Genomic DNA, 13,897 nt, shown 5'->3' with positions numbered 1-13,897 from the left:
GGCTCATTTTTAAGTGTTTAACGTAAATTTCACTTCCTTTGATATTTATTTTTATAATTTTTAAAAATGAATATCTACTATGCATAAGACACAGACTCATGAAGACTGATTTTCAAGAGCTGAAACCAATTTGTGTAGCTAGTACATTTGTGTATTACCAAACAGATTAATTCCTTTCACGTGTCACAGAAGACAGACTCTGAGGCTCTGGCCTACAAACACATGCCATCGACTACATTCCTAGAAGACATAACTGAGGGTACTCTGTGTCTGGCAACATTTGAAAGCATCTTTCCAATCTCGGGTACTAAATGTACTTCTCCTTTTGCAATAAGCCAAAGGCAGAAGCAATATTAGCCTTTATGAGCCTTTCTTCAAAGAAGACTGAATTGGCTTATGACAAATTACTTCTCAATAAAGTTCCCTCTTATTTGTACCACTTAGCAAAAATGATTTCAATTAGTCAAGGGATGCTTACAAATATGCACAAATATTCACAATCAGTGTTTCCTGAAGAAGTTAAGTTTTATTCTTATACATTTTTTTAAGATAGTGGAAAAAACTACATAACAAAAACTTTAAATGACTCTATAACCTAAAACGTTTCATTCTTCACATTTGTGTCCCCAAAATAACTCCAAAAGGAAAACAATTTTTTCCTGGCTCTTTTTATATCTTCTATCTGGAGTTAATAAGAGGTTCTCAAAACAGCTCAGCATCTATGAACTCTAGTAGCAGGCTGAAGAAGTTTCAAGAAATCAAGCATTCTCTGAAAAAAGAACATCACCCTGCCATGCCACCCTACTTCATTTCCAACCATCACTTCACGGACCTCCTATTAGTGTGATGTGGTGGCAAACTGGAAAGAATATAGACCAAAGAGTCAATTAAAATCGTATCTGAATCTGGACTTTACCAGTTCCTATCTATGACCTTGGTCAATCAGTCTACCCTTTCTGAGCTCCTCTATTTCTATATCTGTAAGATGAAATATTGTGGCCATTTGTGCTGCTTGCCCAGAGCATCACCTCTTGTCCTGGGGAAAGCTGTTTCAAACTATTTGCTTCCTGTGGAGGCTGTCAATAAAAAAGCCCCTAGTAACAAAGACTGCACAATACATCCAGGGTCCTTCACCAAGATGCACCAAAATGCAACTGGTAAGGAAGAGCCACTCCCGCTGTTCGTTAAACAATGAATAATAAGGCTAAGCAATATTCCCCACCTCTACCCCATCCCATTCTGCAGAAAAGGAGGTCATTTATTCAATACATATCAACACCAACTATGCATCTGTCACTGTCTCTACCAACAAAATTTACTCTCTCGGTACAAATTTCATTCTTGCTCAAGAATGAAAGCAACCTATAACCAGAAACAGAGAAGAGGAGGAAAGAGTGGACTGATATCATGCAGGCCCCAGGCTCCCATCTTTTATGTATGATGTTAGCTCCGGAATAGCTTTCCAGCATTTAGGCTACATAAGCCAACAGAGTCCCCCAGTTTTTCTTTTATTTCTGGGGGGGGGTTGGGGGGGGAGTCACAATTAAGACTCCCAACTCTCAGGAATATGATTACCTACTGTACAGAGTTACTGTGAAGAACAAATGATATAATGACTGTAAAGCATTTAGAATAATGTCTGACACAGACCAAGTATTCAAGAAATGTAAAACTGCAAGATTTCCAAATTCTTTTAAAGACCCTGAAACAAGATCTGGTACTTTTGTAAAAGTCTAGCCAGTGCTAAGTATATCCAAAGGCCACCCTACCAGAAGGCTATACTTCTTATAATAACAATAATAGCAAAGTTTCCTCATGAACTGAATCGACTTCTGGTGACTCGGACAGTAAAGAACTCACCTGCAACGCAGGAGACCTGGGTTCAATCCCTGGATGGGGAAGATCCCTTGAAGCAGGAAATGGCTACCCACTCCAATATTCTTGCCTGGAGAATTCCATGGACCTAGTACCCTAGTAACCTAGGACCCATGTAACCTAGTGGGCTACCGTCCATGGGGTCGCAAGAGAGTTGGACGCAAGTGAGTGACTAAACACAAACAAACAAAATATAACTGAACCGTAGAGGTTAGCATCTCGAGTTGGGGAGACTACCCTGGACTATCCAGATGGGCCCAATGTAACCAAAGAGTCTTTAACAGTGTGAGAAAGCGGCAGAAGACAGTGTCCAAGAAAGAGATGTGACAACAGAAGCAGGGTCAGAGAAGTGCTGTGCTACAGGCTTGGAAGATGGAGGAAGGGTGCCAGGAGCCAAGGAATTTAGGCAGTCTCTTAAAACTGCAAGAGACAAGGAGATGGACTGTCTTCTAGAAGGACCCTGGCCTGCCACAGTTTGATTTGGCCTAGTAAGACCAATGCTGGACTGGTGCACTATAGTACTGTAAAATAATAAATCTGTGGGTTTTTTAAGCCATGAAATTTGTGGTAATTTGTTACAGCAGAAATAGAAAATGAATACACTAGCAAACTTCAATTGTTTCTGGCCGTATCACCAGCATTCTGAAATACCTACCCCTCCCTTGTCACTTGGTATTGCCCAAATATTTATTGAGCAAACTCTTCCAAATGCAGACTGCTGATGAAATGCTTCATACATGGTACTTGATATTACACCTAGACAGCATATTAAAAAGCAGAGACATTACTTTGCCAAAAAAGGTCCGTCAAGGCTATGGTTTTTCCAGTAGTCATGTATGGATGTGAGAGTTGGACTATAAAGAAAGCTGAGCACCAATGAATTGGTGCTTTTGAACTGTGGTGTTGGAGAAGACTCTTGAGAGTCCCTGGGACTGCAAGGAGATCCAACCAGTCCATCCTAAAGGAGATCAGTCCTGGGTGTTCATTGGAAGGACTGATGCTGAAGCTGAAACTCCAATACTTTGGCCAACTGATGCGAAAAGCTGACTCATTTGTAAAGACCCTGATGCTGGGAAAGATTGAGGGCAGGAGGAGAAGGGGACGACAGAGGATGAGATGGTTGGATGGCATCACTGACTCAATGGACATGAATTTGGGTAGACTCCGGGAGTTGGTGATGGACAGGGAGGCCTGGCGTGCTGTGGTTCATGGGGTCGCAAAGAGTCGGACACAACTGAGCAACTGAACTGACTGACATTACACACTTGATGCAGAACAAAGAAATGAACTACTAGTAATTTCCTCTTGAAATACATTCTATAACTAGTTTTCACCCAACCATCCCATAATCTAGGGTTTTTATAGTTCTCAAGGGGATGCCACGCCAGAGTGTACCTTCAAACTACACAACAGGTTACGTGAATCAGATTAATCTAACAGAGAATGTATATCACAGAATCATGATTACCCAGTATGCTGTCCATTTCTGAGAGCTACTATACTAATAATTTAATAGCTTCAACCAAAGATCGTCTGACATCCTGAGAGCTCCCAAAACTACACCCTCTTAATTATTCCCGACCAATGAATAAAGGAGGCCCAAGGAACACCTGAGGGAAAAAAAAAAGACGTGTACCATATAAACAGCAATGACCCCATTACGACACTGGCCAACTGAATAAGAACCCTAGAATGTGACCTATATTAAGCCAGGTTAAAGTGGAATTCTTCTAGTAGTGTTTTTTTTTTTTTTAAACTTCAGCAGACATTCCCAGCTGTTCAAGTTTCAGGATCTGTTTAATTTGCTGACATTCTTTTCCTCCCAAAAGTGTTATATGAGACACTTACCACATTACCCTGAAATCAAATCAAGTTGGGTTTTTTCCTAATACACTATAGCCTTTGAAAGATACCACAAAATCATGACCTGGAAGCAACTTTACATGCCAACTTTGTTTCTGGTCTTTCCAATCCAAGTGTTCCTGTTCTATTCGTTTTGTCTTCTTGTGGCTTGTTTTGTGAAGAAAAATGTAACAGAGAATGAACTTCTGTGAGGTTTTCTATTATCTTACTCTGGTAAATGGGCTCAATTTTAGCAGTTCCCCAATGCCTACAGGATAAAATTCAAAAATTTAAGCCATTCCAGGCAGAATAATAGTTCCTTTAAAACTAACCTTATTATATGTATCCAGAGTCCCTCAAGAATAGCTTCCATTTTTCCTATGTCTGCTCACACTAGCTCACGTTCCCTTCCTTTTCCTTCCATTTATCTAAATTCCCTCATTCTGTCCTTCCTTCTGGGAACCTTCCCTACCTAAGCATCCTCAGAATCCAGAATGAACATCTAGAATAGCACCTTGGCCTTCATTAGTTAACTTACCACATGACTACATCTTTTCTCCCCAGCTGTACAACAGAAATGGGACCAAGTGTCTTTGCATACTCCACACCACTGGGGTCACTAACTTGCATAGCTACACAGACATTCAGTAAGTATCTACTGATCAACACAAGAATTAGAAGACAGGAATAACTCCCGTGTTGCGAATTAAATATATCAGTTTTATTACCTGTAATTGTTAAGCTTCAGAGGATACTACTTGACTCATCGCATATAGGAATCTATGCCATAATAAGCCAAGTTATAACTGAGTTCCACTTTAATGCAATCAGGCCTGTCAACTACAGATGATCATATTCATCCTTCAGATATCAGCTAAACCCTTGCCTCCTCAAAAGTCTTTTTTCCTGCTCAACTAGACTAGGTTCCCAGTTAGTAGGTACCTATAACATTGTTCTCCTTTTATTACACCTATCACATTACAATCATTTTTTTCACTGTCTGAACCTCCATTTCCTTCACTCAACTGGAATGTGGGTTCCAAGAAAGCCAAGATCACATCTGCCCTTTTTCCATCACTGTATTCCCAGTGCCTAATTACACAGTAGCCTAATTACACCAATCCATGCATCCCCTCACCCTCCCCACAGAAACAGCCAAGCAATGCTGCATCACTGGCTTCTAGAGCCTTAAACAGCAGTTCTGGTCATTCAAAATAAAATATGGTTAGTCATTCTACTCCCCAAAAGCCCCCTACCTTGCAAGTTCCCCTCTCTGCAATTGTTTTTTTTCAATCTCTAACTTTTTTTAAATGACCATTTTGCTCATGTATGACATGACACAAACTCCATAATTTCAAATATTTTGTGCTGTTTTACATTAATTCAACCTATAGGCCAAGATGAAAATAGTGAAAATATACATTCAGGGCTTTCCAGGAGGCACTAGTGGTAAAGAATTCGCATACCAATGCAGGTGGGGTTAAGAGACGCCTGGGTCGGGATCCCCGGGCCAGGAAGATCCCCTGGAGGAGGACATGGCAACCCACTCCAGTATTTTTGCCTGGAGAATTCCATGGATAGGGGAGCCTGGCAGGCTGCAGTCCATAAGGCTGCAAAGAGTTAGACATGACTATAGTGACTAAGCATGCACATCGTACATTCATTCAATTTACAGGAATTCAACCATTATCTTAGGCAAACAGAAAGGAAAAAAAAGAAATGATTCTCATAGGACCTGGACTCTGCATACTATTCCACTCAATAACTACAAGCTTCTGAGCGTGTGTGGGGAAGGGATGGGTATCTGCTAGTCTTTCATCAGTCTCACTTCTCACATGCCTCACACACAATCCATTTCACCTGTGCTCAAAGTAACACACAGCATGCTGTTCCAACATGCAGCAAAAACTGGCTGTGACTGACTTCCTAAGAGATCATATGTCAGGCTCCTACATGACTCCTTCACAGGGTACTGCGGTGGTACTCAGTTTTCAAGGTACTTTTTCAAAAGTGAAAGTCGCTCAGTCATGTCTGACTATTTGCAACCCCATGGAAATTCTCCAGGCCAGAAGAGTGGAGTGGGTAGCCTTTCCCTTCTCCAGGGAATCTTCCCAACCCAGGGAACAAACCCAAGTCTCCCATATCACAGGCCGATTCTTTACCAGCTGAGCTACCAGGGAACCTTCTTCAAGGACCTAGGAAAAACTGAAAAAATAAGATTTCAGAAACCAGCAGTAAAGATATTATACCACCAGTCACAGGTGATGTGGAAATAAGTCACTTTAACCTTGAACTGCAACCAGACACTTACATGTAAGACAGAAAAAAAGTCTGAAAGTGTTGTCTTTCTAATTTCATTATGCTGGTGTAGCACATAGAGCACAGGACTTGAAAACTTATACTCTGATCCATGTGAAGGTAGTTTTAATCAAGGATGATGTTATTTGTAGCTAACTGGGCATCACACTTAAGGGTACTCATTTCACTTTACTCATGGACTTCAGAAACAGGTTTCAACCATGTAATTTTGGTGGTTCTGCCAATCAAATATCCTATCTGCTTAGCCAGAAGAATAAGCACATGACACTCTTATATCCAATCTGGCCAACCAGTGTCCTTTCCTGAAATTTATAAATATTAGAGGTAGGAGTTTCCTCTTCTCTCTGTGGTGCTTAAGGTTGGATGAAGTAACAGAAAGGCTGTTAAACAGAATGAAGATAATTCAAACATTAAGATCCATTTAAGAATAGAACAGTTTGTTCTTACAAATATGTACAGATGACACCTGAAGCTGTAGGTTAAGATGATATCTAAACTCTTGTGAAAACTATAAACATATCAAAAGTTAAATACACAAGTTCAACAGGCTTTACTTTTCATTAACATACATAACTGACATTTGATACCACAGTGGTTGAAATGTCTATAAAAGGGTGGGAAAGAGCTGAAAAGTCACCAAGATGTCCCAGTATTCTGGAAGACAGAAAACACCCATCTGCTGATACTGGTCCAGGTACAAAGGAAATGTATAAAGGATAAGCAACATACTATTCCCTTGACCCCTGGAGAAAATTTTTTCACCTATGTCTCTTTGAGATAAGAAACCCAAAAGATCAACCAGAAGTTTTTCTTGTTTATCTTTATTCTGCATTCTACGGAATACACCAGCTATTACCAGAGATTTCAATATCTACTCTTAAGTTTAACCACGAGCCAACCTATATCTTACACAAACACATGTAGAGTCTCCATCCCTATTTACATCAGATACTTGAAATACACACCTGATTCGTAACTGATCTCCTAATCGCTGATATCTGGAGTAAAGCTGGCACCACAAGTTAACAACCACGTTTGGTTTGTTCTTTGGGGTGGCGGGAGTGTGGTACTGGACACAGCCTTCCTGACCATTCTAGGATCAACCTAATATTAGCAGGGCATGAAGGAGGCATGCCTGTTTGAAGAAGGGTCCCCAGCAGTTACTGAAAACCGGTGGCATGGATCCTCTCTTACTGACACTAATTCATCCCACCTTCTCTCCTCTGAAACACACCCAAACATTTTAGGCAACTCTGCCCTTCCCCGCCACCACCACTTCCCCCGAGTACCACACTTGGAGAACTAACCAGGACACAAAGGAACGGCCTCGAACGTTAGAGACCCACGTGTCCCCTGCTGCCCTCACTCTAGGGCACACTTCGCATCGAGAGAGAAACTGGACCGAACCTCACAGGGTGCGCACAAATCCTAAGAGGTGGACACCCCGCCTAAGCCTCGGCTCCACACTAGAGAAGCACACTCATCCCAGGCCTCGAGGGATGGACGAGCCTGCACCTGTGCCCCAGGCCCCAAAGGCAGGTTACACACCTGTTTCTTCTGGGGGAGTGACTACCGGCCTCCAAGACTCACAATCTGGGTAAGCAAGTGCCCCTGCACCTCAGCCTCTCATTCTATGAAACCAACAAGTGGAAACTAACCCAGTTCCAGGCCAAACACAGGGTACTCCCCTCCGCCCCAGAACAACCCCGCCCGGCCGGTGGGCCTTGGTCCAGTTAGCCTGTCTGAAGCCGCGCCGCTGTCGGAAAGGAGCAAGGCTCAGGGACCCGGCCCGCGTTCTCTTGCCGCCCCGCGTACAGCCCCCGACCGACGTCCCCACCCTGTTGGGCCGCTCTCCAGAGATTCCTTACCTGAGCTCTCTGCCGCGCCAGCCTAGGACCCCCGGACCACCTACGGACCACGTGACCCCGCCCGCTGCTCTAGCCTCACGCACGCGCAGTATATACCCGTTGGCCACGCTTCCGCTTTCTTCATCTCTCCCGGGTCTCTCCTGGGCGGTCCGCCACGCTACGCCACGCCCCCATTTAAAGGGCCAGAGATACATTTAGGTCAAGGAATTTAAGGGGTAATTAGAAGGAAATGGCCGGCGAAAGCAATGGCACCCCACTCCAGTACTCTTGCTTGGAAAATCCCATGGATGGAGGCGCCTGGTAGGCTGCAGTCCATGGGGTGAGCGACTTCACTTTCACTTTTCACTTTCATGCACTGGACAAGGAAATGGCAACCCACTCCAGTGTTCTTGCCTGGAGAATCCCAGGGATGGGGGAGCCTGGTGGGCTGCCGTCTATGGGGTTGCACAGAGTCGGACACGACTGAAGCCTCTTAGCAGCAGCAACAGAAGGAAATGGCAACCCACTCCATTATTCTTGCCTGGAGAATCCCATGGACAGAGGAGCCTGGTAGGTTATAGTTCATGCGGTCGCAGTGTCGGACACGACTTAGGGACTTCACTTCACTTTAACATATTTAGGAACTAGAGAGTGGAAACAGAGGAGGAGCGCAGATCAATAAATAATAGTCCTCGAGAAGAGAAACCCTTCTCCAGCCCTAGTGAATTTATCTAGCATTTAAGAAAGTGAACCTATCTTCAGCCAGCCCAGAAAGGGTAATTGATTCCCAGGCTTTCAGAGTTTGCAACCAGCAAATTTTAATTTTAATCTTTTTAAAGACGAACATATAATTACTAGTTTTTTTATTTTGCCAAGTAAAGATAATTAGCAGACATACACTAAAAGTCAACTATTATTTTCTAGTTTATCATCAACATTGCTCCATAAAAATACATCTTAACACCAAAAGTATAGGAGAGATATGCTCTCAAATAAAGGAGATATCTTTAAAATGAATAAAAGCATATATTTATTTCTCTTATTACTTCTCAAGAAAGATAAACACTTTCAGGACAGACTGATTTTTAGAGCCACCACTGTAGATAACAGGGACCCCAGGATCTTATGCCTGCTAGGGCCTACAGTCAAGAAAATAGAAGGAGGGGAAAATACCAAAAAATGTTCCTGGAAGGAGATATAGAAAATATTCAGTTGGGAAGACATTTATTGAGCATCAACCAGGTTCACTATGCTTCGGGTCTTTGAAGGACTCAACAGTGGGTAAGACACCACCCTGCCCTCCGGGTACTCTTAAGAACTCAGTGTACAAAGTTACAGTACAAGGCAAGCCGTTTTGAGTGCTGTAAGAAACAAGCCTTTGACTGTGTGGATCACAACAAACTTTGGAAAATTCTTCAAGAGATGGGAATACCAGACAACCTTACCTACCTCCTGAGAAATCTGTATGCAGGTCAAGAAGCAACGGTTAGAACTGGACATGAAACAACAGACTGGTTCCAAACAGGTAAAGGAGTACGTCAAGGTTATATATTGTCACCCTGCTTATTTAACTTATATGCAGAGTATATCATGCAAAATGCCGGGCTGAATGAAGCACAAGCTGGAATCAAGATTGCCAGGAGAAATATCAATAACCACAGATATGCAGATAACACCACCCTTATGGCAGAAAGTGAAGAAAAACCAGAGTCTCTTGAAAGTTAAAGAGGAGAGTGAAAAAGTTGGCTTAAAACTCAACATTCAAAAAACTAAGATCATGGCATCCAGTCCCATCACTTCATGGCAAATAGAAGGGAAACAATGGAAACAGTAACAGACTTTATTTTGGGGGCTACAAAATCACTGCAGATGGTAACTGCAGCCATGAAATTAAAAGACACTTGGAAGAAAAGCTATGACCAACATAGACAGCATATTAAAAAGCAGAGACGTTACTTTGCCAACAGAGGTCCATCTAGTCAAAGCTATGGATTTTCCAGTAGTCGTGTATGGATGTGAGAATTGGAGTATAAAGAAAGCTGAGCACTGAAGAATTGATGCTTTTGAACTGTGGTGTTGGAGAAGACTCGAGAGTCCCTTGGACTGCAAGAAGATCCAACCAGTCAGTCCTAAAGGAAATCAGTCCTGAATATTCACTGGAAGGACTGATGCTGAAGCTGAAACTCCAATACTTTGACCACCTGATGGGAAGAGCTGACTCATTTGAAAAGACCCTGATGCTGGGAAAGATTGAAGGCAAGAGAAGGGGATGACAGAGGATGAGATAGTTGGATGGCATCACTGACTCGATGGACATGAGTTTGAGCAAGCTCTGGGAGGTGGTGATGGACAGGGAAGCCTGGTGTGCTGCAGTCCATGGGGTCTCAAAGAGTCAAACATGACTGAGGGACTGAACTGAACTGAAGAAACGAGACCATCATTTCAGGATCACGCCTGAGGGAAAATGGGGAACACTTCAGGGAGGATGTGCCATCTTATTAGGGCCCTGGATTTCAGTAGACAGCAGAGAGAATTCCTGGCTGAGGGAACAGTGGGATCAAAGCAGTACAGAGCTATATTAGAGACAAGCTGCTGACCGGGCAGTGGCTTTCAAATTTTTTTGATCATCACTCACAGTAAGAAATAGACTTCAGTTATGACCTATTGACTGTGTGGGTATGTGTGTGTGTGTGTGTGTGTGTGTGTGCTTCCTGTGATATTAATTGCCTTTAGTATGTGCAATGCAACTTGGTATTTCTATCTTATTCTACTCTTTTTTATTATTCTGGTCAATAAATTGATTTCATGACACTAATACATAGCAACCCATAGTTTGAAAGCACAGGTATACAGTGTGTTAGAGGTAGAAAAGGCCGGAACCAGATCCAGGAGGGCATTAATGCCAAGCTGGGGGTGGGGGGGCAGGGGTCTGTTCTTCTGGTAAGAGCCTTTGGAGGTTCTTAAGCAGAGGAGTGGCATAATTGCAACTGTGCTTTAGAACTCTGGAGACCTGCTTTCAGGTCTGAATATCACATTTTTAGAGGAAACCTATTAAATAGGAGCCTGTCTGGAGCAAGGTAAGCAGGCTAGTGAGATCAGAAACCCTGTCTGACAGAGAACAGTTTGAAGTGTTGGGCTGAGAAGAAATTGACAGAAGTGGGGGTGGGGAGCCGGGTTATGGAGGTGGGAGGTGGGGAAGATTGCTACCTGACCCTTCTGAAATATCCCTGCAGCACTTGTGGACTTACTCTGTGTAACTATAGAAAGTAAACCTGGGACCTGTGGATAGATGTAGGGAAGCAGTTCCAACTCAGGACTGTTTGAGCATGGTCCAAGCTGACATGCTATCCTTTACAGGGCTGTTGACGGTAATTATAAAAACAAAACAATTGTATACTGATTATTGAACACTTAAAAAAAATCAGGAACTACAAAAAAGTAAAGCATAAATTACTTACATTTCAGGTGGAAAAAAAAAGCATTTGTTGTTTTGGCTTATTTTCATTGGGTCTTTTACTTTGCAAATTTACATTTTTTTGTATAATAGAACTATGTAGAAAATACAGTATTGTATCCTGCTTTTTATTTTTTCCTCCATGCTATGTCTTTTTGTTTATTTGTTGTTTTTTAAATTTTACTGTAGTATAGTTGATTTACAGTGTTGTGTTAATTTCTTCTGTACAGCAAAGTGATTCAGTTTTACATGTGTGTGTGTATATATATATATATTCTTTTTCATATTTTTTTCCATTAAGGTTTATCACAAGATACTGAATACCACTTCCTGTGCTATACAGTAAGACCTTGCTGTTTATCCATCCTGTAGTCTGCTAACCTCAAACTCCCAGTCCATCCCCTCTCTACCCTCCCTCCCCCTTGGCAGTCACAAGTCTCTTCTCTGTGTCTGTGAGCTTATTTCTGTTTCATAGAGAGGTTCATTTGTGTCATTTTAGACTCCCCATATAAGTGATATCGTATGTATTTGGTATCTGTATTTCCTCTTTCTGACTTACTTTGCTTAGTACAGTAATCTCTAGGTCCATCCATGTTGCTGCCAATGGCCATATTTCTCAATGTTCTATCTTGAACACTATATCCTGTTATTCAAATTGTTCATAAATATTTGTAATGGCTACATAATTATGGATAATATAGTTGATGCTATTATTTTTGGACACTTAGATGGGCTTTCTTATTTTTCACTGTTAACAAGAACATTGCATTGAATATCTTTATAAGGAAACCTTTGCCCACATTTCAAAGTTATTTCCATAGGATAAAAGCCTGTAAGTGAAATTACTAATTGAAATGCTCTGAAAGCTCTTAAGTCTGTGAATACCCACTGCCAAATTTCTTTCCAGAAAGGTCAGGCCAGTTTTCATTCTAAACAGAAGTGTTCAAGGGTGCCCATCACATATACCTACCAGCATTTATTTTATCCTTTTCAAAAGCTCTGCCAGTTTGATAATGGAAGTGGCTCTAATTTTAATCTGTATTGGATTACTGGTGGGTGGAATATCTTTATATATTTATCAACGCTTTATAGTTATTCTGGGAATGCAATTTCACTGCCTCTGTTTGGATTTGTGATTGGCAAATAGCACTAAGTGAATTGTTGCAGGCGTATGAGGAAAAAAACACAGAGGGATTTAAAAAATAAATGATGTGGTCACAACGAGTTATAGCCAAATTATATTGTGGTGTACCATACAAACAGAGGTTAGTGGGAGAATTGAGTCATCATGAGGTATGTGGTTAAATAGGTCTGTGCTATTGTAGTCAGTAAAATATTTATGTTGTGAGGGGCAATTTGGTTTCAGCAAAATACCATTCCTTATATTAAATCAACATTGTAAATTTTAATTTCCCCATTTTGTAGTTTTGTTTGTATTTAATTTATAAATTTGTTTTGGTTTTATAGATGCATAAAATCCATAAAAATTAATCTTTTCCTTAGTTTCAAGTTTGCATATATACACATAGATATATATGTGTATGCAACATCATAAAAAATAATTTAAGCCAATTCTAGAGGTCCATGAGACTCTTTTTCCCCTACAAGGACACTGAACATTACTTACATTTGAGAAACATTGGTATTAGAGGTTTCTTAAAATTTCATGTGTAATTATGTAAACATAGGCATTGGGATTTTTTAACAAAAGAAAAAGGTAAAAGTGGAATCAGCTTAGATATTTTATATTTAGAATTTTTCTATACAGAATATTGTTATGATTTCCTTGCCTTTGAAAAAAGCACCAAAAGCTATACTATGTTTAGAGTTCAGAGAGTATGTTTTCGCTTAAAAGGTACTATTCATCAAAGTTAACCTTGTACAGGTCATTAAGATCTAGACCGAAGAATGTTTGGATTTATTAAACTTGTCTTTTTAAGTAAGACAAAACAACTGAGCATATAGCAATTAAAATGGAAGTTCTGTGAAGTGGTCTTAAGAGAAATTAAATTCATGAGAAAAAAAAAGTCCCACACATGATGTAGGAGCCTTGGATCATGGAAATGAGTGAGGGTGAGTTGCAGTGATGGCCAGGAGCTAGAAGGGGAGCACCACCCAAGGGATGCTTCAGGAGGATGATGGCCTGATACCCAACCCGACTCATCCAGCTCTCCCCAGGCAGGGAGGATGGAAAGCATGATCCAGACATTGCTATCAGCATTACATCAAGAGTAAGCAACATCTATCCTGAAACGAAAAAAGTCTGAGACCTGGGAACGAGAGGAAGAGGCTAAGAGGTAGATAGCTGTACCACTTTTCTTTGCTCACAATCACAACATAAATTGGTCTCTTTTCCTTTTTAAAAAAGGAACCTGGTGTACAGGCCAAACCACCCAAGACAGCTGGAGAGAAGTGAAATTGGTTGTCTGTAAGAAACTCAAGCTGGTCCAGATGCCATTCTCAGGTTCCGTCTGCCTGGAACCCTCTTCCTCTCAAGTTAACTACATGGCTCACTCCCTCACCTTCCTTGGGACTTTGTTCAAATGCCACTGTGTTAGGG

General features: G+C 41.4%; 1 protein-coding gene across 6 annotated transcripts in view; it reads right to left on the bottom strand.

The window, feature by feature from the left end:
- The window catches only part of VPS8 (VPS8 subunit of CORVET complex), a 302,600-nt gene extending 294,625 nt beyond the window's left edge, over positions 1–7,975 (bottom strand). For all 6 annotated transcript variants that reach the window (XM_086397371.1, XM_086397382.1, XM_086397390.1 and 3 more), the window contains exon 1: positions 7,905–7,975. The gene's annotated coding sequence lies outside the window, so the exon portion shown is untranslated. The remainder of the gene's footprint in view (positions 1–7,904) is intronic.
- Positions 7,976–13,897: the final 5,922 nt, after the last annotated feature.

The sequence above is a fragment of the Bos grunniens genome, chromosome 1 (assembly GCF_055505025.1).
Source record: "Bos grunniens cultivar Pamir isolate PY7600 chromosome 1, Bosgru_T2T1.0, whole genome shotgun sequence".
Classification (NCBI taxonomy): Eukaryota; Metazoa; Chordata; class Mammalia; order Artiodactyla; family Bovidae; genus Bos; species Bos grunniens.
This window is presented reverse-complemented; position numbering and strand designations above follow the sequence as displayed.